Below are 26139 nucleotides of genomic sequence, written 5' to 3'. Positions count from 1 at the left end.
GTTCAAAGTGATGGAAATACAACCCTTCCACAAATTGCTGCAGATTTCAATTCTAGGCGACTCTGGCAAGTAACATGTACGTAAGCATCCTGTCTGATCACCTGCGTCCATTCACGTCCACTGTGCATTCCGACGGACTTGGGCATTTCCAACAGGACAATGTGACACACCACACATCTATAATTGCTACAGAGAGGCTTCAGGAGCACTCTGGTCGCCAAAGTCCCCAGACACGAACATTACTGAGCATATCTAGGATGCCTTGCAATGTGCTGCTGAGATCTCCTCCACCTCCTACTCTTACGGATTTACGGGCAAAGAGGCCCTACACGATATTAGGCAGTTTTACCATTTCTTTCGCTCTTCAGTGTATGTTGATGAACATAATGGAATGACGGTTCCAATCACAATGTAAGCATGTGTGTGGTTTAATATTAAAGACATAAACTCGTGGCCACGTATGACAAAAAATCTAAGGCCCTTGAACCCGCTACAATGATAATTATGAGAAGGTATTGAAAACACATCGAGAATTGGTGCAAGAAAATGTAACGAACGAGAAGAGGATATATGAACGTCCATTTGTGCCGGAACACGTATCAAAATACCAAACTGTCATAATACACGGCAAGCTTCACAGAAACCAACTAAGCTAACTTTTGCGACTGTAATACGGCCAGCAACGTGACTTCAGTTTTATCGGATACGTATACGAGTAGTGGATATTTTTTACCCACAGTTCGCAGCTTACCTCATCCGCAGATAAATCGTCCCTCTCTCGTGGTCACTAAGTAAAACTCACAGCAAAGGTATACTTAATTCTGTGTACCACCAGAGGAGACCGTTGTATAGTTGCATCGTTATATTCGCTGCTCAAGCTCGCACGTGTTCTGGTTCCCTAAGACTTTCCTGCTTCAGGAACATCGATACTTAGACGAAAACTTTGCTTCAGCAGGTGCTTCGTCTTCTGAAGGCTGACAAAGTACTAAAACCCTGATGAAAGTTTGCGTGGTGCACGTTTACTATCTTACGTACGTGCACCACAGCTAGCTTTCAATATACAGTTAAATAAAACATTTTAAACAGGAAAACAGTGATGCTGGCACGGTGTCGCTCTTGACTGCATGGCGATGAATGATATAATTGTTTCCTCTGAACAATATGAGCCGCGACGAGCTGGCGCCAGTCTTATTTTCTTCGTGTATCGTTGAGATCGATTGTGGTTGAGGTAAGCTATCTTTACTTTTCACGTGTCTTATCTTGCGGCTTCGCAGGCGAAGCGAGTTGTTTGTTAGCCTTCGATGGGAACCCTCGAGATCTCGTGTCATTCGCGCGGGAGACGAGTGTCAACAGCTACCGAACGAGTGTGACGCAATCTGACTGCTATACAGTGGCAACATGGCTTCAAATAATTAACACAAAAGAATAGCCCCGTATTGCACGAAATCCTAACAATATTCCATACTTTTTCATAAGTCACTTACCTCACAAAAAATCTTCACAACACGAACTACAGCAATTACAGCAAACAGCAGCTACGGCCAGCTAAATTAACGATTCTAACTACTATAGATTCTAACTATAAGGAGGCATTGGTTAGCAAAAGAAAGATTTTTTTGAAGAGCAAACAATGTATTTAGAAAGTTTTACTTATTCATGGAACAACCAGTTCCAAAAATTATATACGAAGGTTGACTGAAAAGTAATGCCTCCACCTTCTTAACTTTTCAACAGTTGGCATCATTGGTATGCGTCAAGTACTGGCTTGTTCCCAAGCCTCTTCTCTATGGCTCCAGTTGGCGGGAAGCCTTAGCATTGAACGGTTGTGTTGTTACAGCGTAAAGTATGGAACCCTGCGGAGACGGTTGGTCAGTGCGATTTAAATGGCTTGGTTCAAATGGCTCTGAGCACTATGCTACTTAACTTCTCAGTCATCCGTCGCCTAGAACTTAGAACTAATTAAACCTAACCAACCTAAGGACATCATACACATCCATGCCCGAGGCAGGATTCGAACTTGCGACCGTAGCGGTTTCTCGGTTCCAGTGCGATTTAAGCAACGTGTAGTCACTGAATTCTTGTCAGGAGGTGTCACCCCAAAGCAGATTCATCAGTGAATGAAAGCAGCTTATGGCGACTGTGTTTATGTGATTACTGTGCGTCGTTGGGCGAGTAAGTTTGAAGATGTTGAGGAGGGAACATCTAACCTGCGTAACAAACAAGGAGTTGGTCGTCCTGTGACAGCAACCACTGAGTTTCACAGGCCAAATATTGACAGATTGATTCAGGACGATCGTCGAATCACTTAAAGAGAAATTGCAATCACAATCGGCATTTCACAAGAACTTGTAGGTCACATAATTGCTTTGCTTTGCTATCCGAAGATCTGGGCACGATGGGTACCCCTGAAGCTGACTCCTGAAATGAAAGCGCACAGACTTGAAACTTGCCAGGAACTCCTCTCGCATTACGAGAATGAAGACGCACATAAACACCATCTCCATTAACTGCTTTCATTCTCTGATGAGTCTCCTCAGGGGTGACACTTTCTGCTGTCAAGAATTCAGTGACTGCACGTTGCTTAAATAGCACTGACCGACCGTCTGCGCAGGGTTCCATACTTTACACTGTAACAACACATTCAATGCTAAGGCTTCCCGCCAACTGGAGCTGTAGAGAAGAGGCTATGGAACAATCCAGTACCTGCCCCTTACCAATGACGCCGACTGTTGTAGAGTTACGAAGGTGAAGGCATTACTATTCTGTCAACCCTCGTAGTTGGCAATAATTCCACTGCCCAAACATACCAACTATACCCATCCTCATTTTACAATGCATGTCCTACCAGCACTGAGACTCCATTAAGAAAAACATGTCCAAACCCTTCTCTATCCGCAAGATAACTGCTAGTCCGTCCAACCATAGAATCTCTTGCCGAGGGCGCAGAGCGCTGTCAGCGATATTTTTTTTTTTTTTTTTTTTTTTGGTCATCAGTCTACTGACTGGTTTGATGCGGCCCGCCACAAATTCCTTTCCTGTGCTAACCCCTTCATCTCAGAGTGGCACTTGCAACCTACGTCTTCAATTATTTGCTTGACGTATTCCAATCTCTGTCTTCCTCTACTGTTTTTGCCCTCTACAGCTCCCTCTAGTACCATGGAAGTCATTCCCTCATGTCTTAGCAGATGTCCTATCATCCTGTCCCTTCCCTTTATCAGTGTTTTCCACATATTCCTTTCCTCTCCGATTCTGCGTAGAACCTCCTCATTCCTTACCTTATCAGTCCACCTAATTTTCAACATTCGTCCATAGCACCACATCTCAAATGCTTCGATTCTCTTCTGTTCCGGTTTTCCCACAGTCCATGTTTCACTACCATACAATGCTGTACTCCAGACGTACATCCTCAGAAATTTCTTCCTCAAATTAAGGCCGGTATTTGATATTAGTAGACTTCTCTTGGCCAGAAATGCCTTTTTTGCCATAGCGAGTCTGCTTTTGATGTCCTCCTTGCTCCGTCCGTCATTGGTTATTTTACTGCCTAGGTAGCACAATTCCTTAACTTCATTGACTTCGTGACCATCAATCCTGATGTTAAGTTTCTCGCTGTTCTCATTTCTACTACTTCTCATTACCTTCGTCTTTCTCCGATTTACTCTCAAACCATACTGTGTACTCATTAGACTGTTCATTCCGTTCAGCAGATCATTTAATTCTTCTTCACTTTCACTCAGGATAGCAATGTCATCAGCGAATCGTATCATTGATATCCTTTCACCTTGTATTTTAATTCCACTCCTGAACCTTTCTTTTATTTCCATCATTGCTTCCTCGATGTACAGATTGAAGAGTAGGGGCGAAACGCTACAGCCTTGTCTTACACCCTTCTTAATACGAGCACTTCGTTCTTGATCGTCCACTCTTATTATTCCCTCTTGGTTGTTGCACATATTGTATATGACCCGTCTCTCCCTATAGCTTACCCCTACTTTTTTCAGAATCTCGAACAGCTTGCACCATTTTATATTGACGAACGCTTTTTCCAGGTCGACAAATCCTATGAAAGTGTCTTGATTTTTCTTTAGCCTTGCTTCCATTATTAGTCGTAACGTCAGAATTGCCTCTCTCGTCCCTTTACTTTTCCTAAAGCCAAACTGATCGTCACCTAGCGCATTCTCAATTTTCTTTTCCATTCTTCTGTATATTATTCTTGTAAGCAGCTTCGATGCATGAGCTGTTAAGCTGATTGTGCGATAATTCTCGCACTTGTCAGCTCTTGCCGTCTTCGGAATTGTGTGGATGATGCTTTTCCGAAAGTCAGATGGGATATCGCCAGACTCATATATTCTACACACCAACGTGAATAGTCGTTTTTTTGCCACTTTCCCCAATGATTTTAGAAATTCTGATGGAATGTTATCTATCCCTTCTGCCTTATTTGACCGTAAGTCCTCCAAAGTTCTTTTAAGTTCCGATTCTAATACTGGATCCCCAATCTCTTCTAAATCGACTCCTGTTTCTTCTTCTATCACATCAGACAAATCCTCACCCTCATAGAGGCTTTCAATGTATTCTTTCCACCTATCTGCTCTCTCCTTTGCATTTAACAGTGGAATTCCCGTTGCACTCTTATTGTTACCACCGTTGCTTTTAATGTCACCAAAGGTTGTTTTGACTTTCCTGTATGCTGAGTCTGTCCTTCCAACAATCATATCTTTTTCGATGTCTTCACATTTTTCCTGCAGCCATTTCGCCTTAGCTTCCCTGCACTTCCTATTTATTTCATTCCCCAACGACTTGTATTTCTGTATTCCTGATTTTCCCGGAACTTCCTCCTTTCATCAATCAACTGAAGTATTTCTTCTGTTACCCATGGTTTCTTCGCAGCTACCTTCTTTGTACCTATGTTTTCCTTCCCAACTTCTGTGATGGCCCTTCTTAGAGATGTCCATTCCTCTTCAACTGTACTGCCTACTGCGCTATTCCTTATTGCTGTATCTATAGCGTTAGAGAACTTCAAACGTATCTCGTCATTCGTTAGTACTTCCGTATCCCACTTCTTTGCGTATTGATTCTTCCTGAATAATGTCTTGAACTTCAGCCTACTCTTCATCACTACTATATTGTGATCTGAGTCTATATCTGCTCCTGGGTACGCCTTACAATCCAGTATCTGATTTCGGAATCTATGTCTGACCATGATGTAATCTAATTGAAATCTTCCCGTATCTCCCGGCCTTTTCCAAGTATACCTCCTCCTCTTGTGATTCTTGAACAGGGTATTCGCTATTACTAGCTGAAACTTGTTACAGAACTCAATTAGTCTTTCTCCTCTTTCATTCCTTGTCCCAAGCCCATATTCTCCTGTAACCTTTTCTTCTACTCCTTCCCCTACAACTGCATTCCAGTCGCCCATGTCTATTAGATATTCGTCTCCCTTTACATACTGCATTACCCTTTCAATATCCTCATACACTTTCTCTATCTGTTCATCTTCAGCTTGCGACGTCGGCATGTATACCTGAACTATCGTTGTCGGTGTTGGTCTGCTGTCGATTCTGATTAGAACAACCAGGTCACTGAACTGTTCACAGTAACACACCCTCTGCCCTACCTTCCTATTCATAACGAATCCTACACCTGTTATACCATTTTCTGCTGCTGTTGATATTACCCGATACTCATCTGACCAGAAATCCTTGTCTTCCTTCCACTTCACTGACCCCTACTATACCTAGATTGAGCCTTAGCATTTCCCTTTTCAGATTTTCTAGTTTCCCTACCACGTTCAAGCTTCTGACATTCCACGCCCCGACTTGTAGAACGTTATCCTTTCGTAGATTATTCAATCTTTTTTTCTATAGCTCTACCAACATACAAAGGGGCTACTTACAATTTGTGTGGTCATATTGCCTTACAGTTGTCGTGGGTATTTTTGTTCTGTCGTTGCAACTGCAAAAATGCGTCTTTTTTCCATCATAAAGCAAATCAAAATGTAAATAACTTCATTACAGACGACTGATTATGCTTTACCTCGATAAAGCGAAACATGACTGGTTAAAAAAACACACATTTTTGTAGTTGCAACGACAGATAAATACTCTGAAATATTTAAAGATTACTGCGGACTCCCTGCATGCAATTGTGATTGATGCCTTCCACGACAAAAATGACATTTTCCAACAGGATAGCTGTTCATTTTACAGAACCACAATCGGGCTACAGTGGTTTTAGGAGCGTGAAAGGGAACTCACGGTACAGTCTTTGACACCAAATTCAACTTAATCAAAGCCCAATGGAACAACCGGATGTCATCTCCACGCCCTCAAGTAACCGGACGATAATTGATGGGAAGTGAGTGACCTGTGCGTGAACGTACCACCAGAAACCTACCAAGTGTCTGACGAGTCCATGCTACGTAGAATCGTTACTGTACAACGTGTTGATGGTTGGATAAGATGCCATTAAGCAGATGGTTCAGATGTCTCTGAGCACTATGGGACTAAACGTCTGAGGTCATCAGTCCACTAGACTTAGAACTACTTAAGCCTAATTAACCTAGGGACGTCACACACATCCATGCCCGAGGCAGGATTCGAATCTGCGAGCGTAGCAGCAGCGCGGTTCCGGACTGAAGCGCCTAGATCCGCTCGGCCACAGCTAATCCAGTGGTCATAATGTTGTGCGTCACTAATGTATTTACCATACACAATATTTTACTCTTTCTTAAAGAAATGTTCTGTGAATACTGTGATTCTTGCTTTAAATAGAGTACTTTGGATAACCTGTGGCAAAGAGCTGCCTAATTAACTGCATTGGTGATAGTGCTTCCAAAGCTCACGGAGGACGTTGTTCTTCCTGAAAGTAAAATAGGCGTCTAAATTTAACTGAGATTCCCTTCCTGTCGGAGCGTGGAAACCAATAACGAATTCTCCTGCCGAGTGTCTTCAATGTACGCCTTTGAAAGATATGTCAATGATTCGTTTGACAGAGCCATTACTTTGGATTTTACAGTCCAGTCGGACTGCGTACGGTGATGCAAGCGACCGGCGGGACCACACCTTTCAGTCAGACAATATCATCACTGAAAGTCACGGACACCGAGATCACCTGATCCTCATGACATATGGTCGCCGGTTTATTATGATACACATTCGCAGACTAGAAGGCAGGAACTGACTGTTCCACAGTTGTAAAGGGAAATACATGCGAGTTTCTTCTCACGTGACTTCCTTTCTCTATTTTCAGTTGCGAGAAATTCGTTGTGGAATGAAAGTCAACTGTTACAAGTCCTACTCAGATAATCATCATAGGAGCTTCTGATCTGCTTCTGGTAGGTCTAACGTAACTATTATAATTTTGACTGAAATCAACGTGGTTAAGAGTAAGGCTGTTACTTTGTTAACGATACTTGCCTGTAGGGAATGACTGAAAAGATTACACACAAGTCGAAGTATCTAACAGAGAAGGTGAAATATAACAAATTTAGAACAAGATGTTATGATTTTAAAAGTAATCCTGAGCCAGTGGAAGCTTTGAAACGTCAGCAACAACAAGAACCATCAATACACATGCGCCTTAAGTTCAACAAAGTTAATGTACTGATTTCTCAAGAGTTTTGTACATTGTATAACGCATTCAAAGTGGAGATTACCATATTCAATAGAAAATTATACAATATTCAGGCGCTCTCTACCAAGTGTACCATAAATAGCATGAACCTCATCAGACGTTGTAAGTTTCCTGACGAGAGATGTTTCCTTCGTTGGAAAATGAGGAGAGCTAAAATCAAGTGAGCAATGTAGCCACACAATTGGAATTCCTCTTCGTTCCAACGTCAACGGCTTTCCAGCAGTGATTACATCGATCCTGTCAGATCACCGAAATTAAGCGTTGTGGGGCTTGTCTAGCGCCTGGATGAGTGATCGTCCAGGACTGGCGCGTGCTGTCGGCAATTGGGGCTTACTCAGCCCATGTGAGGCCAGCTGAGGAGTTACTTGACTGAGAAGGGGCGCCTCTGGTCATGGAAGCTAATGATACACAGGTGAGTGGTGTGCTATTCATATTACCCTCCATATCTGCATCCAGTGACACTTGTCGACTGAGGATGACACGGCGGTCGGTACCGCTGGATCTTCAGAGGCTTTCCAGGAAAAATTTAGTTCCAACGCCTCGGATATGGGGCAGTCAGAACACCACGTACTCTCACAGAAGAATGTACAGGTGCACCTTCTCTTTCCATCCATATCTGATGATACATAGTAAGTAATATATAGTCTAACAGTAACTGTACTTTCGGTACGTGCGTGGTGATTTTCTTTGTTCTTCCTAACACGCCAAGGTTTTCACTGGCTCAGGATTTCTTCGAAGACCAAAAATTCCGGTTCCAAAGTTGCTGTATTTCGGCTCTTCTGTCACCTCTTTTAAAACGTGTGCAATATTTTCAATCATTTCGTCTTGGAATGGAAGTAATTCTTTTAAAGTCTATCGTGTTAGTTCCAACCTCGGACACTGCGTTTCTGCCAAAACCTGGACCGAGGATCAGTGAGCGCATCTACAATTTATCTGCAGTTATTGACAGATTGCTGGTTTCAAGTAAATCAAAAGGGACTACAGAGAGAATTAAAAATGCTATGAATGGTGTATCAGCTGGAAAATTTATGATTAGGGAAGCTGCACGGCACTTTAATTTCAGTAACAGTTCATTAGGAGAACGTGTTGCTGCCCTTGCAGTAGGAAAAACTACTACAGTAGCGCCTTCTTGGTACAGATTGAGAAACACTTGCACCTTGTTTGTCCCTAAGAAATATGATATATACAATTAGTTTATCATTTTGCCAAACTTATGACGCAAGAAGGTAACGCACATTCAGAAAGAAAATTATGTATACAAAGGATGTCAAAACCAAATCATGTGGAAAATTAAAAAGTACCATGGAAATCCAATGATAAGATTTAAAAATATTGACAATATTACGGCAAAAATTGTAAGACCCATAAAAGTTAAGAGTTACATTGGAAACATAAAATACCAATGTACTTCTTACGCATATTTTAATTTTTTCATTTTTGTGGAATGGAATGGGTAATTGCGCTGATGAACTTGCTAGAATGAAAGGATTAAGTCGATTAGAAAAATACTTTCAGTATTTACATGTTTTAAAAGTCACTGAAGGTTAACAACGCACAGTTACGCACCTTTTAATAATTTATAACATTCACTATATAATTCAAAGTTCGTACTCCATATTTTTTAAAGTTAAAAGCACTACACATGTATGAGTTAAACTATTTAATATGTTACCAAAGTGATACAGTGTTTATGAGGCGACTACTTCTGGTAACTGGATATTATACTAGATGTATGATATATATTCGATGACACGTTAGGATCTGTATCACTACGATAAAGCAAATACCAGTAGTAGTAAAGGAAACAGTAATGGACACGTTTACTACATTTAATGTTATGTGAAATACCTCTTGTTAAGTACAATCGGTTAGTCATTAGACTCTGTGATTTTTCCCCTAAATGAACTGGAGAACAAAGATATTAATTTTGGAAAATCTCAAACGAAAACGGGAAATGTTCAGAGTTTACTGTCATAAACGGTAAATCCCTTCCTTAACCATCAAACTGTAGTGGTCGCAGGTGGGTTCCACAAGCAAAACATAGTTCCCAGGTAGGCATAAAACGAAATAATCTTAATATTTTCTTTCTATATGTATCCAAAGCCTCTACATATTTTAAAAATTAAAACATGATGTGTTGTAGGCTGTATATTTAATTTGTGGAATTTTGGAAATTTTTTTTCAAATAAAAAATATACTTGCTTCACATAAAGTCCACTGCCTGAATCCACTTGTCTGATTAGAGACCAATAATATCTTCTGAAAGTATAGAAATTCTCTCTTCAGTTTTTGGCTAACTGACATATCTGTAAGTTACACATTCAGTGCAGGCTACGATCAATGTTGAGTGAAATTAGAATATATTAAAAGAACAGATGCAGCACAAGTAAACGGCTGTTCATTAATCACAAGCTCAAAGCACAGTAGACTGGCTGAGTCCATACAGGTAAAGTCCAAGAGGCGGATCGTCGTTATTGACTGACGGCTGCCGATTGTTGGAGTGAAGCCATATAATCCTGGTAGAGGCAGTGACTGCAGCTAGCTTGCTCTGGTTGCACAGCGGCCTAAATATTGCAGTGTCGGTGGACACAGCATATGATGCAACGGAGGCAAGTAGTGCTGTGTTCACCGGACCTTCTACTGGTTATTGGGGTGCTGTCTGTAGGGAAATGCACTAGAAATGGACCACCACTTGTAGTGGTAGTGGCTGCCGGAGGCGCCCGTGAAAACTGGTGTTGTTGTCGTCGGGGAACGGCTAGTGGCCCCGGAAGATGCATCCGGACAGGCCTGCGCTTCGGCAACCCACGGAACTAACTTGCTGTGTTGAAGTATTGCATGTCCCAATAGAGCATTCCTCCCCCTCAATGGGAAGAGATGGTTGATAACAGCAACATCTCGCAGTCGACGGAAAAGCGACAACTTCCGTTGAAGGTGGCGACTCTCGACCCTCGCTGCCCATATCTAGCAGGATGGGAGCTGCTGTTGCAGCAGTCACCTTGTGCTGGCGTTACGTTCACCCGCAAACTCCCACTGCTAAATCTGTAGCTGTTACGGCAGTGAACGGACTCACTCGAAGAGGAAGTTGGATCTCTGGAACCAGAAAACTCGTCTAATCGCTGGAAGAGGCATCCAAGTCCTCGTGAGGAAGATCTGGAAGCTGGACTGCTACCATGACTTGGCCCAGGATATAAGTGACTCACGCTAGGCTGCACCTAGACATACACAATGTCATAACCGCCAACCCCACTTTGTCGTAATGGTGATGTCATTGTCGCAACAGCCCTGCTGGAGTGTCTTTGTGGGGCACTGGCCTGGCTATGAAAAGCTTGGCTACAAAAGTGGCTTGGACAGGGAAAATGTGACTGACCATGAAGATACAGGTTCCATGGGAACCGCAAACAGTCCAGTCGGTAGTCGAGAAAGTGCATCCGCTATAGAATGCAGTATCATGGAGTGATCCAGACCAGACAATATTTAGGGGGAATTGCGAGTATCCAAAACCAAGAGCCAATCCAAAATATTCATGGCCTGTTTTATACCAACAACTAATAGGTTAAGCATAAAGGGCGATCCTTGTGCTGCTATATTGTCGAGATAAATCATCCTAATACAGCAATATCACTGTTAATCTATCTCTTCAAATTTTTTGCAAGTGGCTGAAATGTCAGCAGCCGGGCTCCTTGTAGTTAGGCACACTGGTGGTCATTGTGGAAGAATCTGTGTCGATCTGGAACGTGACGAGAATGGTAACTAACACTTTCAGTGTCAATTTACAGGTCGATCGTGGTATTGCCGCCACAGCTTGGAGCACCAGCCAACTCTCTTTCAGAGTCTGTAGCTCGAAATAGAGTGCTATTAAGCTGATCTGGTGTGCAGGGGTACAGAGTAGGTGCAGGGGTACACAAGACGTGCAGATGTGTCCCGAAGTTTCGAAAAATGTATATGTCGGGTTTCGAAAATAGCACTGTTGTTATTGGTGACTGATAATATAATTTCAATACGAGCGAAACTTCCTGGAAATTCAGGTACTGGAACTGGTGGGGAAGGGGGGAAGGGAGAGGAGGGTAGTTGAGTCCTGAGAAGCTATGGTTCCTGAACATCGAAGGCTGTCCCGTTCCCCACACGCTAATGGGTTGAAAATATCTGCCAGGGTCTTAAGTGCTGCTGAGGATCACATTGTTGTTCTAATACTCAAATGAGCGGAAGAATAGCCGAGATGAGTTCCAGTAAGTCGAGTCGTTCCAAAGTCCCTTGTCTGGTGAATGTGTGAGGATCACGTCGCTAACCAGTCAATACCATAGGATTGTTTACACTTCGAAAGGGTGCACCGGCAACGACAGACCCAAGAGAGACCTTGTACTTGTACTACCAATTCTTGCTACGTTTTGCCATTCTTTTTGTGACAGTTAAATGATTTCTGTTAGGCAGTGGCCACATGTGTCACCACTATCCTGATCATACCATAAATCGTGGAGTTCGACCTCTGGGTTCAACTCTTGAATGCGTCAATTAATTTCGACATTTGAAAAACAGGCTAATATCAAGGTCTGTTACGGTTATCACTTGAGGCTCCATGTGTTATGAAATTCTGTTTCAGGCATGCAATGTTATTGGCCCACGGTTCCATCTACTTATCAAAAGCAGGGAAGACACTGCCTGAAACCCTTTCACCATCGAGTAGTTTCGTGGAAGTCGGTTTTCTCCAGCATTCGAGTATGTGCTGCATTGTTTTCTGTAATGAAAGGAATTCGGTAGTAACGTCAAAGGAAAAAGTGTGTTATGACTCCAGTTGCATGATAAGAAAACTTTTGGATGAGTGTCCTTAAATCACATTCTATATGGGAGACAGCACAGCATGTAAGACTATTACACTGAACACATCATCACTAATGGCCATAGGGACCTTACACGGGTTCAACAAACAAAATAAACATAAAACTCTTTCTCCACATGAAATCCGCTGATGTTCCTAAGTCACTGAACAATGACCACAGAATTCTTCTGAAAGTACATTAACTGTTTCTTGAGTTTATGGCCAACTGACAAATCTAGATGTCAGATATGAAATGCAGGCCACTACCACTTTCGAATGAAATTAGAATTCAAGATACAGGTGGACCACGACGGAACGTCTGTCTGTTAATCACAAATATTAAACTCAATAAACCCTGGATACCAAGTCCTAGCACCTGAGTCCACATAGGCCAAGTCACATAAAGTAGAGGCTAGTTGCTGACTGACGGCTGCACGTTTTCGTGGAGAAAGCAAATGGTACTGGTTGAGGTGGCGACTGGAACTGGTTTGCCATGGCCGTATGCCGCCCTAAATAGTAGTGGATGGATACAGCACAACATACTTACTGGCATGTGATGCAGCAGATGCACGTTCTGCTGTGTTCGCCGCACCTGCCAGTAGTGATAGGGGTGCTACCTGTTCGCCCATCTTTGACGGTGGCTCTTGGAGTGGCCCATGCAGACAACTTGGTGTTGTTGTCATCCTCTGAGAAGGTCTCGAACCGGCTCCAGAAGACACACTGCCAGCAGCACAGCAAGTTATGTTGGTGGACCACGTGCCCTGATTCAGTATAACGCTAAAATTTTAATTAATTAATAATTCATATTAGTTGTGCAGATCACGCTGGAACTGCGTTGGTTTCGTGTACATGGCCAAGGACGAATTACATAATCATAACCACAGCGTTACTGGAAAGTTAATCTCAGAATTTAACAGAAAAGTAGACTATGTATCCCACCACAAGTGTAGAACGCTACACCAAGAAAACTTCGTTCAAATCGCGAAGTAATTGTGCTGAGTCTGTATGATAGTTTTCGTTCCCACACGTTACTATGTTGGAGACACGCCGTTCGGTCGAACCGTGCGTCGCTGCGGTCATCAAGTATAGAAATTGCTGGCGTTTCCATCATCGCACAACCACTGCAAAACCCATACCCGTTGTAGTAGATGCGTCAGTCAACATGTAACGCATTCATGTACAGCAACAGTTCTAACTTGCTAAAAACTCCCCTGTCAACATTGTGCAAGTGTCTACACGACGTAGGGAAGGGTAACATACTCAGCTGCCTGCGACTACTTCCCAGTCCCCAAAATCGCATGGATCTTCAGATGCTACCTGAAATGCTCTCACCATAACCACCAGTCGCTATACCAGACTATTCCCCGTAACCGCCTTCACCGCCAGTGCCACGCCAGTTGGGTTTTCTACCTCAGGGTCCGGGGCATCATCAGTATGGCATTCAGTCTATCGACAGGTTGGATGTCGTCTCTGGCACGAGAGGTTCATCGAAATGGCACGCTCCCAGACCCTCCTGGCGATGGGATTTTTCAGACGTTAGTCAAGAAGATTCTTTCTCTGTCTCCCAAAGCCACTTTACCACACAGCCCATATCATCTTCAGTACCTTAAAAAACCATCGCCGCTTGGTGTTAAGAGCTCTAGCATGCCATCGGAAAAAACTATCCTTGAAGATGCAAAGACACAGCCACCTGGAATTTTACACGTATAGCCTATACAACAATTATTTAGGATCATTCTGACGTCTGGCGGATATGAGCAGATTTAGGATCCTTCATGAATTTTGGACGCGGAAGACAGTAGTGGCAGACATATCTAAAATATGATTTCAAGCAGATACCATCGTTCACCTTCGAGGATATCACGTATACAGACGAGGCAGGAGGACTTGCCATCTTCATCAATAATGATCTGTATCACACACCATTCGATAGCTTTCGAGTGACAGTGTTCAGACTCTCGTCTCCAATCGGATGAATAACCATTGTGATCATCTACTGCCGACCGCAATCGTATATACCTCTCGAAAAGTTGTATGCTTTGGTATAGTAGCTGGAACATTATATCCTATTTGTGGGTATTTTAACGGGCGTAACAGGCTATGGGGCTTCGCGTTTAATCTTAGATTTGGTGCTGGGATTCTGGAAACTCACGACGAGTTGAATCTAATCGTCGTCAATGATGATTTCCCTACATTACTTCCGTTACCAGGTCAGCGACACTTACCCATCGATTTGACCTTTCGTACGACACCTATTTCCTCACTTTTTGCGTAGACTGTTTCTTATCACATGACATCTATTCACTACGCTCTTCTTATATCAAAGTTGTCAGACCTCTGTCGTGGTCTATAGGACACTTCGTAAATCGGATGTCATGAAGGTGGCTTGGTCCTGGTACGGTGCAGTAATGGATGTATAACTTTCATCGTTCCCAACCACGACGTCCCGCGAAAGAGGTACATTATTTTTCGAAATCGTCTCAATGTAGCAGCATTGCTTTCTATTCCACAGAAGAAGGTGATCACGTTCAAATGGTTCTAATGGCCCTGAACACTATGAGACTTAACTTCTAAGGTCATCAGTCCCCTAGAACTTAGAACTACTTAAACCTAACTAACCTAAGGACATCACACACATCCATGCTCGAGGCAGGATTCGAACCTGCAACCGTAGCGGTCGCGCGGTTACAAACTGTAGCGCCTAGAACCGCTCGGCCACCCCGGCCGGCGGTGATCATGTGTTGGGATCGGTGATCACCTGATGGGACTGGGAATGTTCTCGTTAGGTGGCTCAAAGAAGACTAGCTTGTGGTCTACAAACGACATACCACGTGGGTGAACTACGTTGTTTATAAATGGACGGATGGAGCTACCAAACGCTTCCTCAAGGCCTGCAAAAAAGGACTGGAGAAAATTTTGCCAACGTTTCTGGACGAACATTCCCGTTGGGCGGATCTGGGCAACCGCTTCCTCGCTCATATGGAAACTAGTGCCACCCAAGCGGTTGCAGCCTAGACAGACAAGTTTACCGCACTCCACTGCCAGCACGCATTGTCCTCTCGGCGACCGGTACCACTGATCATCGACGAGGTGGCTTCACCTCATCATTCTCTTTCACTGAACACAGGATTCTGAGGCACTCTAAGGACATATCACGCAGATGTGACCATATCCGTTATTAAATGGTCAGCAAATTGTCCGAGAGCACAAAAATAGTTCTTTTCAGCATCTTAACTGGCATCGGTACGACGAGAACATTCCAGGTACCTATAGTGAAACCTGGGAAGACGTCGTACCACTCTACTGCCCTGTCGTTATGTATGTAAGAACTTTGAGCGTCAAGTTCCGTTTATAAATGTGCTCAGAAAGTCAAGAAGTAATCCCTCGGACGCAACACGACTTTCGTAAAGGCAGAAGTACTGTTCACAATATCACACGTCTTGAGTTGGACTTCGAAAAAACCTTGCTGCTTGTTGGGTCCCTGATGGCTTTATATCTTGATTTGTCGAGGAATTATGACGATGTTATGATGACTGTGCTCATCAACAAATTAAATCTGCTACACCTCCTGGTATCGTTTTTGCGAATTATCTATTGTTTGCTCGCTGTCGTACTGTCTATGTCCGCCCACAGGGCAGTGTGTTATACTGGGCTCTCATAGTGTCGTGCAGCCTTCCACAGGCCACACACCCTTTATGTCGCCGAACTTGAGAATCTATTTAGTTCTTCCGTATGCGGATGACATACGTAGATACCCGCATTCGTCGCTCTTTTGGGAGACAAGATTATAGCTACACGACGCTCGTGACAAGCTGGCCACATGGTAGTTTGGAAACAGTCTACCTTGTCGCCCGAAAAATATGCAATGGTGTTATTCATAAGAAAACTCTGCAGTTTCTTCTAGCGTGAATTTCAGCTTGTCCGGTGCTACCTTCCTGTTCAGTCACATGCTAGGCTACTTAAGTCTACTTTGATTTCAAACTGACATGGACACGTCATGCTTGCTAGAGTTTAGTGGGGGGAGAAAGCGACACTTCTCTCTTTGCAAGGTCTTCATCCGCTTTGAATACGGCAGCACCATCTATAGCAACGCGGTGAATTCGACTTTGCGTACACTCGATGTTTTCCATTGAAAAGCACTTCGTCTTATTCTTGGAACTATGAAAATAAAACTAACCAACGCACTGTTAGCGATGCCGTTCAACGAAATTCAGTATATGTTGTTCAAATAACTTCCTCATTAGTCGGTATTACACATTTGGTTATGGTTCCAGTAAGGAAATGGTTAAATTCTGGGGCCTCACACTGGCCCCTAATAGACGAGGGACGAGTCATACTTCCTCACAATTCACACTATGAGAAATGGGGACACCTTTAACCGCTAGTTCTGCGAGACTCTAAATTCCCTTGCTTTCGCTTCCGTTTGGTACCTTCTTCACTGTAGCCCCGGTGTTGTACGTGCCACCCGATTTCAGAACGGGGGCGAACATTACTCACAACCTGGGCCACTTCCTTAACCTGCAATGGCCACACTAAGCTTGCATCTATACGGATGGCTCTAAAACTAAGGCGGGCGTGGGATACGCCTTCCTGAGCCTCTCTAGTGACGCATACCAAATGTTTGCACTGCCGCCTGAATCGTCTGTCTACAACGTATGTTGCAGAAACTACAATATCCGGCGTTTGATAAACAGACTGTCAGATATGTCTTGGATATCTCGGAGGCCAGAATAGACAAGCGAATACTGGACACTGACGTCCACTTACTTCTGATAAAAGTGAACCATGGCACACTCCACAAAGAAACAAGACAGCCTCGCGAAGAGGAGCGTTGTAGGACGGTTCCTCGCAACACCGACCGCTTATACGGATTTCGACTCGACAGTCAAGAAACCTGCTCATCACGACTATAATTGTGACTCGCACATTTGCCAGCTCTACAAGGTCGGTCACCTGGCGGCCAAACAACAGCACCTCGCTTCTCAGCCACCCTTCGCCTCGGTGAAGCTTACTAGACGTCGTGTGACCTCTCTGATCCGCATGAAGCTGGGACACGGGTGTTACCCTACCCACCTGTTGGAAATGGACACTGTGATTAGGACTCAACAGCAATGGTGGATCTGAACCATGTCACACTGCCATGTACCAAGTACTCGGCTCATAGGCGGTCTTGCACAAGAAACTGATTGCAAGAGGCTACTCCACCCTACAAGTGTGACATCTTAATTTCGTCGGATCGATATATACTAGTATTAGTTGCTCATGAACTATTTAAAAAACGCCAGCATCCAGATTTGAGCTGAGCTTGTGGATCTTGTCCTCCGGTGTAACCAGCCCGGTTAGAAAACTGTGACGTGTGTTTGTGTTTTCCCTTTGCATTAAGAACTTATCTTCGTAGACAACACCGTTACCAGCTTTCAATTATAAGTTCCTGTGGTATACCTTTCATATGTAATCGACCCGGTTCGACATCTGGGTCGTAATTTTCTGTGTTTTATTTATGTCACGCTCTTATCTTTATATTTCACGTTACTAACATTGTTCTATTGCGAAAATTGTGCTAATATTAATTTAGCACAATTGTAACTACGGCTGGCTGTGTGGTGTTCGTCTTTTAGGATTTTTATTTTACATTAATAACTTATGTCTGTGCGTCTTTTTATTGTTCTACTGTGGAAATTGCAGTTATATTAGCACGGCACTTTCGTAACTCCTGCTAGCTGTATAGTGGTTGCTGCTCCAAGCCAAAAATAAACAAACAGAAAACATTGTGTTATCTGAACTACATGTACACTACAAATATCATAACTTCTGAACCAAGTGAATTTATAAATAAGAGACTTACTAGGGTCAAAAGCCCAGTGTTAAATATCATTTAATTAGCAACGTTTGAAAGAAATATGAACCCACATACTGTAAGCTTGCTACCAATAAGAATACTGACCTGTAACAATCCATGAAGCGTCACTATACATAATTATTTGTTGTGTCCGCCCTAGGTATGTGTGTGGTCAGCCCGACAGACTGTCAATCCTAAGCACCCGGGTTCTATTCCCAGCTGGGTAGGAGATTTTCTCCGCTCAGGGAATGGGTGTTGTGTTGCCCTAATCATCATCATTTCGTCTCCATCGACGCGCAAGTCACCGAAGTGGCGTCAGATCGAAAGACTTGCATCGGCGAACGGTCTACCCGACGGGAGGTCCTAGTCACACAACGACATTTGTGCAGTAAAGTAAACTAAACAAATCCGTTTTAAATCACTGACGGATTACTTTTTCAGCACTTTCAACAACACCAGAAGACAAAACAAAGCTCAAATATTGCCCTCTGACCATTGGATAAGATACGTTGTACAACTACAGTATTATTATAATTGTATTAACTGAAATTCAGTAAAATTATTTGTGTATTTATTTCTTTTCAATTTTAAATTTAATTAATTTTAAAGTCAAAAGCATTCGAGTAATAATTTGAATTCAATACAAAACTTTATTACTGTACAGCGAAATTTTATTAAGATTTTAATGAGCACTTTCTGTGTTTATAAATTCATAATAATTCTGGGAGTTTAAAATAGGACAGTAAGAAACAGGACGTCATCCCTGTTTAAATGCTAATGTATAGTTAGACAAGATTATAATATGAAATTAAATCAGATTAAAAAATTATTAGAGTGGCTAACAACATTGTGTAAAACCTATCTAAGTTCTTGTTTTCAGGGAAATGATGCCAGCGGTGATGACGATATGGGGAGGATGTCTTCGCGTGATAAAGTGGCTTCTCTGAAAACAGCAGCATTGCAACTGCGCTGTTCTTTTACACTGACAACCATGCCCTCTCCTACCACAGAATGACAGATATATGACAGCTGGAACATTCCATGTTTGATATGAACACATTGCGTGCAGTGGCTAGCGTGAAGGTTGCATAGACTGTGCCCAGAGATGAGTCCCCATTTGAGCAAACGGCCTTGTCCACAGAAAGTTCTACAGAGCAATTAGTTTGATGTTTTCATATTCCTAACAGCAACAACTTCTATAACACAGCAGGTTTTCATTATGTGGGCAGCGATGCTCTTTCCAGATCAATGTACATGTTTTTAGAGACCAAAAGAAAAACAATTTTTCTATGTCATTACAACTATTATTCCCAAATAACCTGAGATGTTATCTATACACTATCAAATGATTACATAGAAAAATATGAGTGTTCTTAGAAACTATTTAACTATGATGACGGAGGACTAACTTTCGTGAAGACTGGTATTCGTTTTTGGAGGTTTCTGAGCCGGTAATTTTAGAAAACAATGTGATAACATGTTGTTTTTTGTACTGTTAAAGGGATCAGCATCGTATACCGTCACCATTGTTACTCCGGGAACGTCGGGTCCACGTTGAATACTAAAATGTGCTGGATGGGTATTTTTAACAGGGCTACAGAGAAAAATTAATTGATTAATTGTTTGATAGGCGCTAGTCTTCACCATTATTAATCCAAAAAAAATCTCCTCTTCACAGGATGTAAAAATAAAAATAGGACATAATGACAAGGGGAATCCGCCATTGCTCGCTCTCTGACACAGACGAAACTTCGCAGGGTGAAGGAAGGGTGAAAATAAATGGACACCTGTTGACTAAGTTTCCAAGAATATAACGGTTACCTCTTCGATGCGACTCCATCATTCTCTCGCAGGACAACAGCAATCGAATTTCTAGCCTAGTTGGTATGAACATAAACTCGTGTTTTGGGGCTCTGCACTTAAATGCTATCGTATTTTTTCTTTCTTTGTTATATGTTGTCACGGAAATATGCAGACTCACCGGAGGAGAAACACCCTCTGAAGATGTCCAGCGAAGCACTGGACGAAACGTTAGGAGCTGAAGAGTTTCATGGACCACGACCTTACATCCCGCAAGGTTTACCAGAAGAGTATTAATACAATTTACTTACAATGAAAGCATTCACGACCGAATTTAATAGCTATTGATGAGTCTTCCGGGATGTATGGCCGCGCTCGAAGTAACGTTTTGGTTCCTGACGTTTCGTCCAGGGCTGTGTGGACTTCCTCGGAGATGCTCTTGAACCTTGCCGACTGACGAATCCGACGTCGGAGAGCGACACAATGACAAACTATTTTCCACGTCTATATAGAGAGACCAATGAATTGCATAAGCATAGTGATAATTTTAACAGAAAGAAGGAAGCCACGAAACTCAATGATAGGTGGCCAGTAGCTTTGCAGAATCGATAGAGAGTTATTACCCTTGACAGAAGACTTAAGTTTTATCTCTGACAAGTACAATCTTTGCCAATCACGTATAAACTCCGACCACGCCCGCTTTACGCAGTACTTATGTCGCTTTCCGCGACCCGACTCGTCAGTCGGCAAGAAAAAAATGGTTCAAATGGCTCTGAGCGCTATCGGACTTAATATCTTAGTTCATCAGTCCCCTAGAACGTAGAACTACTTAAACCTAACTAACCTAAGGACATCACTCACATCCATACCCGAGGCAGCATTCGAACCTGCGACCGTAGCAGTCCCACGGCTCCGGACTGCAGCGCCTACAACCGCACGGCCACCGCGGCCGGCAGTCGGCAAGACTCCTCGTCGCCAGCAGCACTTCCGAAGATGTCTAGCGTATCTCTGGACGAAACGTCAAGGAGCGGAAAGTTTCATCGACCGCGGCCATACAGACCGGAAAACTCATAAGCAACTATTAATATTTTTGTGACGTGAAATACAACTACTGACGAAAGAAATAATCATTTCAGATCTTATTAAATCAGGTTAAAGACAGTAGTTAAAAATGAAAAATATATAAATTCTAGACTTTCAACTACCTTACACAAAGGACTGTTTGACGATGAAATCGCAATACTGACGCTTCCATTAAAGCTAATTGTGCAAAGGTGTACAATGTTCTTTCAACTCTACATTGCATATTTCTATCGACAGATGAAGAATTACATTTCCTCCAATTACAGAAGTTACCTATACGCATTGCACAGCAGAGGGATACCGCAAATAGGAACGATTCATTTAAAATATACACCATGATACCTGATCAGTTCCAGATTTCAGATTTCAAGAAAACGACTTTATATGTGAGCTTGTCCCGAAATTATCACCAAGTCTCGAGGTATTTCGCGTTGTTAACGATATTGCTTTCCCCTTGCTACAGTATTTAAGAATCTTTTCTAAGCATTGCTGGTGAATTAAATAAAAGTTTAGTTTCTACAGGAAATCATATAACTTTCTTGGCAAATTCCTTTCAGAGACTGATGTCTGAAATACTCCTCTGTGATACAGACAAGAGGAAGACTGAGTCAATAATTAAATCACTGAAGATTAAAGTCTCTCATGGTTATGATGGAGTGTCTAGTAGAATATTAAAATACTGTGCTGGACATGTTAGCCCTGTATTTAACCATATCTGTAATTTTTCCTTTAGGAATCGTCAGTTTCCTGGGCGATCAAAGTACTCAGTAGTAAAGCCGCTTTTTAAAAAGGCCAAAAGGATAACGTAGATAATTCTAGACCTGTTTCTATGACATCAGTGTTAGCAAAAGTTATGGAAAGGCTATGTATGTAAGGATAATTGATCATTTTAAATCACACGATTTGCTATCAAATGTACAGTTCGGCTTTAGAAGTCGTTTATCAACTGAAAATGCTATATTCTCTTTTCTCTGTGAGGTACTGGATGGGTTAAACAAGAGGTTTCGAACGCTTGGCATATTTTTTGATTTAACTAAGGCATTTGATTGCGTTGATCACATAATATTGCTCCAGAAGTTGGACCATTACGGAATACGGGGAGTAGCTCACAATTGGTTCACCTCTCACTTTAGCAACAGGCAGCAAAAGGTCATTATTCACAATGTTGATGACGGCTGTGATGTGGGGTCTGAGTGGGGTACTGTCAAGTTGGGGGTGCTCCAGGGATCAGTGTTGGGGCCACTCCTGTTTCTTATATATATATAAATGATATGCCCTGTAGTATTACAGGTAACTCAAAAATATTTCTGTTTGCTGATGCACTAGCTTGGTAGTAAAGGATGTTGCGTGCAACATTGGCTCGGTTTCAGATAGTGCAGTATATGACCACAGTTCATGGCTTGTAGAAAATAAACTAACGCTAAATCACAGTAAAATTCAGTTTTTACAGTTTCTAACACCAATTAAACAAAACCTGACGTTTTAATTTTACAGAATGGGCATATGATTAGTGAAAATGAACAGTTAAAATTTCTAGGTGTTCAGATAGATAGTAAGCTCTCATGGAAGGCCCACGTTCAGGATCGTGTTCAAAGACTTAATACTGCCATTTTTACTATTCGAACGGTATCAGAAGTGAGTGATCGTTCGACACGAAAATTAGTCTAGTTTGCTTATTTCCATTCGCTATTGTCGTATGGTATTATATTTTGGGGTAACTCTTCTCATTCTAAAAGGATATTTTTGGCTCAGAAACGGACGGTTCGGGCAATAAGTTGTGTTAGTTCACGAACCTCATGTCGACCTCTGTTCATGAGTCTGGTTATTTCGACATTGGCCTCTCAATACGTATATTCCTTATTGTCGTTTCTTATTACCAGTATTAGTTTATTCCGAAGAATAAGAAGCTTTCACTCGGTTAATAGTTGGCAAAAATCAAACCTGCATTTGGATCGGACTTCCTTAACTCTTGTGCAAAAAGGTGTGCAGTATACTGCTGCATCCATTTTCATTAAACTGCCACTCGAATTCAAAAATTTTAGCAGTAATCCGCTCGCTTTCAAGTTGAAACTGAAGAGTTTCCTTATAGGACACTCCTTCTATTCTGTCGAGGAGTTCCTTGAAAAATTAAGCTGATTTTTATTGTATTGTTGATAGCGTTTACTTAAACTTATCGACTGACCTTTTTGAGGTTCATGAACATTTATTTTTATGTGTTATTACGTTTATGTTGTAATTTCATGTACTGACACGTTCCAAGACCTTGGAGATTTGCTCCTCAATTTGGTGCTACGGAACTTGACGAGTAAATAAAATAAAATAAAATAATGATAGTCGCACTAAAAAATGTGACTGCTGCATATATGATTGTGGTGCTATACATGTTTGTACTTTGAATGTTTTTGTGATAGATGCCGCCAGGTTGAGTGAACTGGTTCTGTCGAAGTACAAAAGAAAAAATCAAAGAAAAAACTGAAATACCAGATTTTACATGATTTTCAGTTGTTGATAATTATATAAAATATGCCATGATAAAATCTATTTTAATTTCTTTATCAATAATTCCATTGTAGTGCATGATGTTAATGTGCTTCCGCCACAGTAAAGTATAAAGAAAAAAGAAATATAAGATGATATTAGAACACGTTAAATTAAAACACTGAACCATTCTCCAACCCACTATGCTATCGAAGCGCTATATTTGACGTTGCGTGAGTGGACTGATAACCGGCGCCTAAATATGACTGTAATTTTTTTGAAAACTACAGGGTGCTCTCACCTAAGCCAAAATAGGTGTTCCATTATCTTCACCCTTCTTTCACCTGTGAATTTCGACGTATGGTGCGTACCTCCTGTGAGAGGTAACATAGTAATATGAAAACAATTCATTAAAAAGAAACAAAAATATAAGAATCCTTATAAGAAGGGTATCAGGGTGCACGTCCTGGGTAATCACGGCGAGAGTGAGTTCCCTGAGAAGCTGGCTAGTCATTTAGATCTCACCTAAGTCTTCAGTCGCTTGTCGGCAGTGCAGAGTTGGCTGTTGGAGGCAGCAGCATCTGACGTAAGTCATGAGTTGTTACATTGGCCTTCGTCTCTGTTAGTGAGCAGCATGTAGTGGATGATTGACAGCTTAGAGAATTAGCGCCACGGTTCACAGTATGGACTACACGGCAGGAGCATACGATACGCTATTCTGGTAATCGTGTTAGGAGGGGTCGGTTCTCCGAGCGATGTGAAACTTAGAAGGCGGCACCCGAAGTATCCGATTGTATCGGTGGATGATGGTTACGAGAACGACTCATTGGCAGCAGAGTCAAAATGCCGATCAGTGTTCGAATCAGACTGCAAAATCAGCATCATGTGCGAGACTAAAGATTATCCACAGTAAGGAAAACAAAATCGAATAAGTGTGAGAATGAGCATCAGACTATAATGAAACCCAGCAAAAACTGAAACTGGAATTACAACAACGTGAAGTAGACTGACATCACGAGACCATATCTCCACCTAGGGCAGGAATATATCACGTCGTGCTTAGCAAGTCTTGAGATGAAGTTCAAGCAAGAAGTCTCGCAGAAGAGTCAGCACGAAGTCTCATTTATCAATGAGCGCCTCCACCGAAGAAGTTCAACGTATCTCACCACGAATCACTTCACTCTACTGAAACTCTCTTCACTCTCCTCGCTGGTTTCTGATCCAGATCTTCCCACTCTTGCGATTCCACACCACTGTTATTTTGTCCTTACTTCAACATCTACATTGATACCCCGCAAGCCACATCACGGTGGGTGGCGGACTTCGTGGGGAGAATAATTGTCGGTAAATCTCTGCATTGGCCCTAGTTTCAGGAATTTTCTCTTTGTGATTATTCCGTGCGACGTATGTGGGACAAAGAAATGAGTTGTCCGACTCATCCCGTAACGTATTATTTTGGAATTTTCGAGTACTAAATCGCTACGTGATGCACATCGCCTCTTTTGTAGCGTCTGCCGGTGAAATTTGTTGAACACCTCCGTGACGCTCTCCCGGCAACTAATCGACCGTGTGGCGAAACGCACAAAGTGACGAGTGACGCTCAAAAATTGGTCCAAAAAGTGTTGTTTAAGCCTCTTCTTTCGTGGATGAGTTATATTTCCTAAATATTCTTCCTACGAGTCTGAGGCTAGCATCGCATTTTCTACCATTTGTTTCACGTGTTCATTCCGTATAAGTTAGCCCCAGATGGTTACCGGAAGATATTTTACAGTAAATAGTGTTACTTGCAACAACGGTGTAGTTTTACAGTACTGGATTTCTTCTCCTGCGTTTGCACAATATATTACGTTCGGGGTTAACTGACAATCGCTGCACCATTCATCAAGCCTCTGCAGGCCATTCTGAAAATCGAGACCGCCTTTTGGCGTTTCTACCCTCTTATAGTCAACCATATTTTCTGCTAACAGCTTCCGACGCTTTCTATTAGATTGTTTACATATAGTGTAAACAGAGACGGTCTTATCACACTCCTTGAAATCCTCCTGAAATCACTTTTATATCTGACGATTTAGATCCTTTAAGAGGGACGTGTTGAGTTCCCTCTGTAAGGAAATCTTTAATTCAGTCACGAATCTGGTCCGGTACTCGGTAATGTCGTATTTCTTTCACAGTTCGGCACACTGTCAAATGGCGTCCTGAAGTCTGGGAACATGGCACTAACATGAGCAATGATACGTATCTCATCGAGCTACAGAGCGAGCTGGGTTTCGCTAGATTTCGGTTTGTGGAATCGATGTTGACTTTTATCGAGGAGAGTTTCGTTTCTCCAGAATCGTCATAATTCTTGCGCATAAAACATTTTCCATAATTCCACATCACACTGACGTCAGTTATACAGGCCTCTAATTATGTGCATCCATCCTACGACCATTCTTGACTTTAACTTGCACTTTTTTCCAGTCCCTATTTACCCCTCGTTGTTCTAGCATCATTG

This window comes from Schistocerca serialis, chromosome 9 (assembly GCF_023864345.2).
Source record: "Schistocerca serialis cubense isolate TAMUIC-IGC-003099 chromosome 9, iqSchSeri2.2, whole genome shotgun sequence".
Lineage (NCBI taxonomy): Eukaryota > Metazoa > Arthropoda > Insecta > Orthoptera > Acrididae > Schistocerca > Schistocerca serialis.
This window is presented reverse-complemented; position numbering follows the sequence as displayed.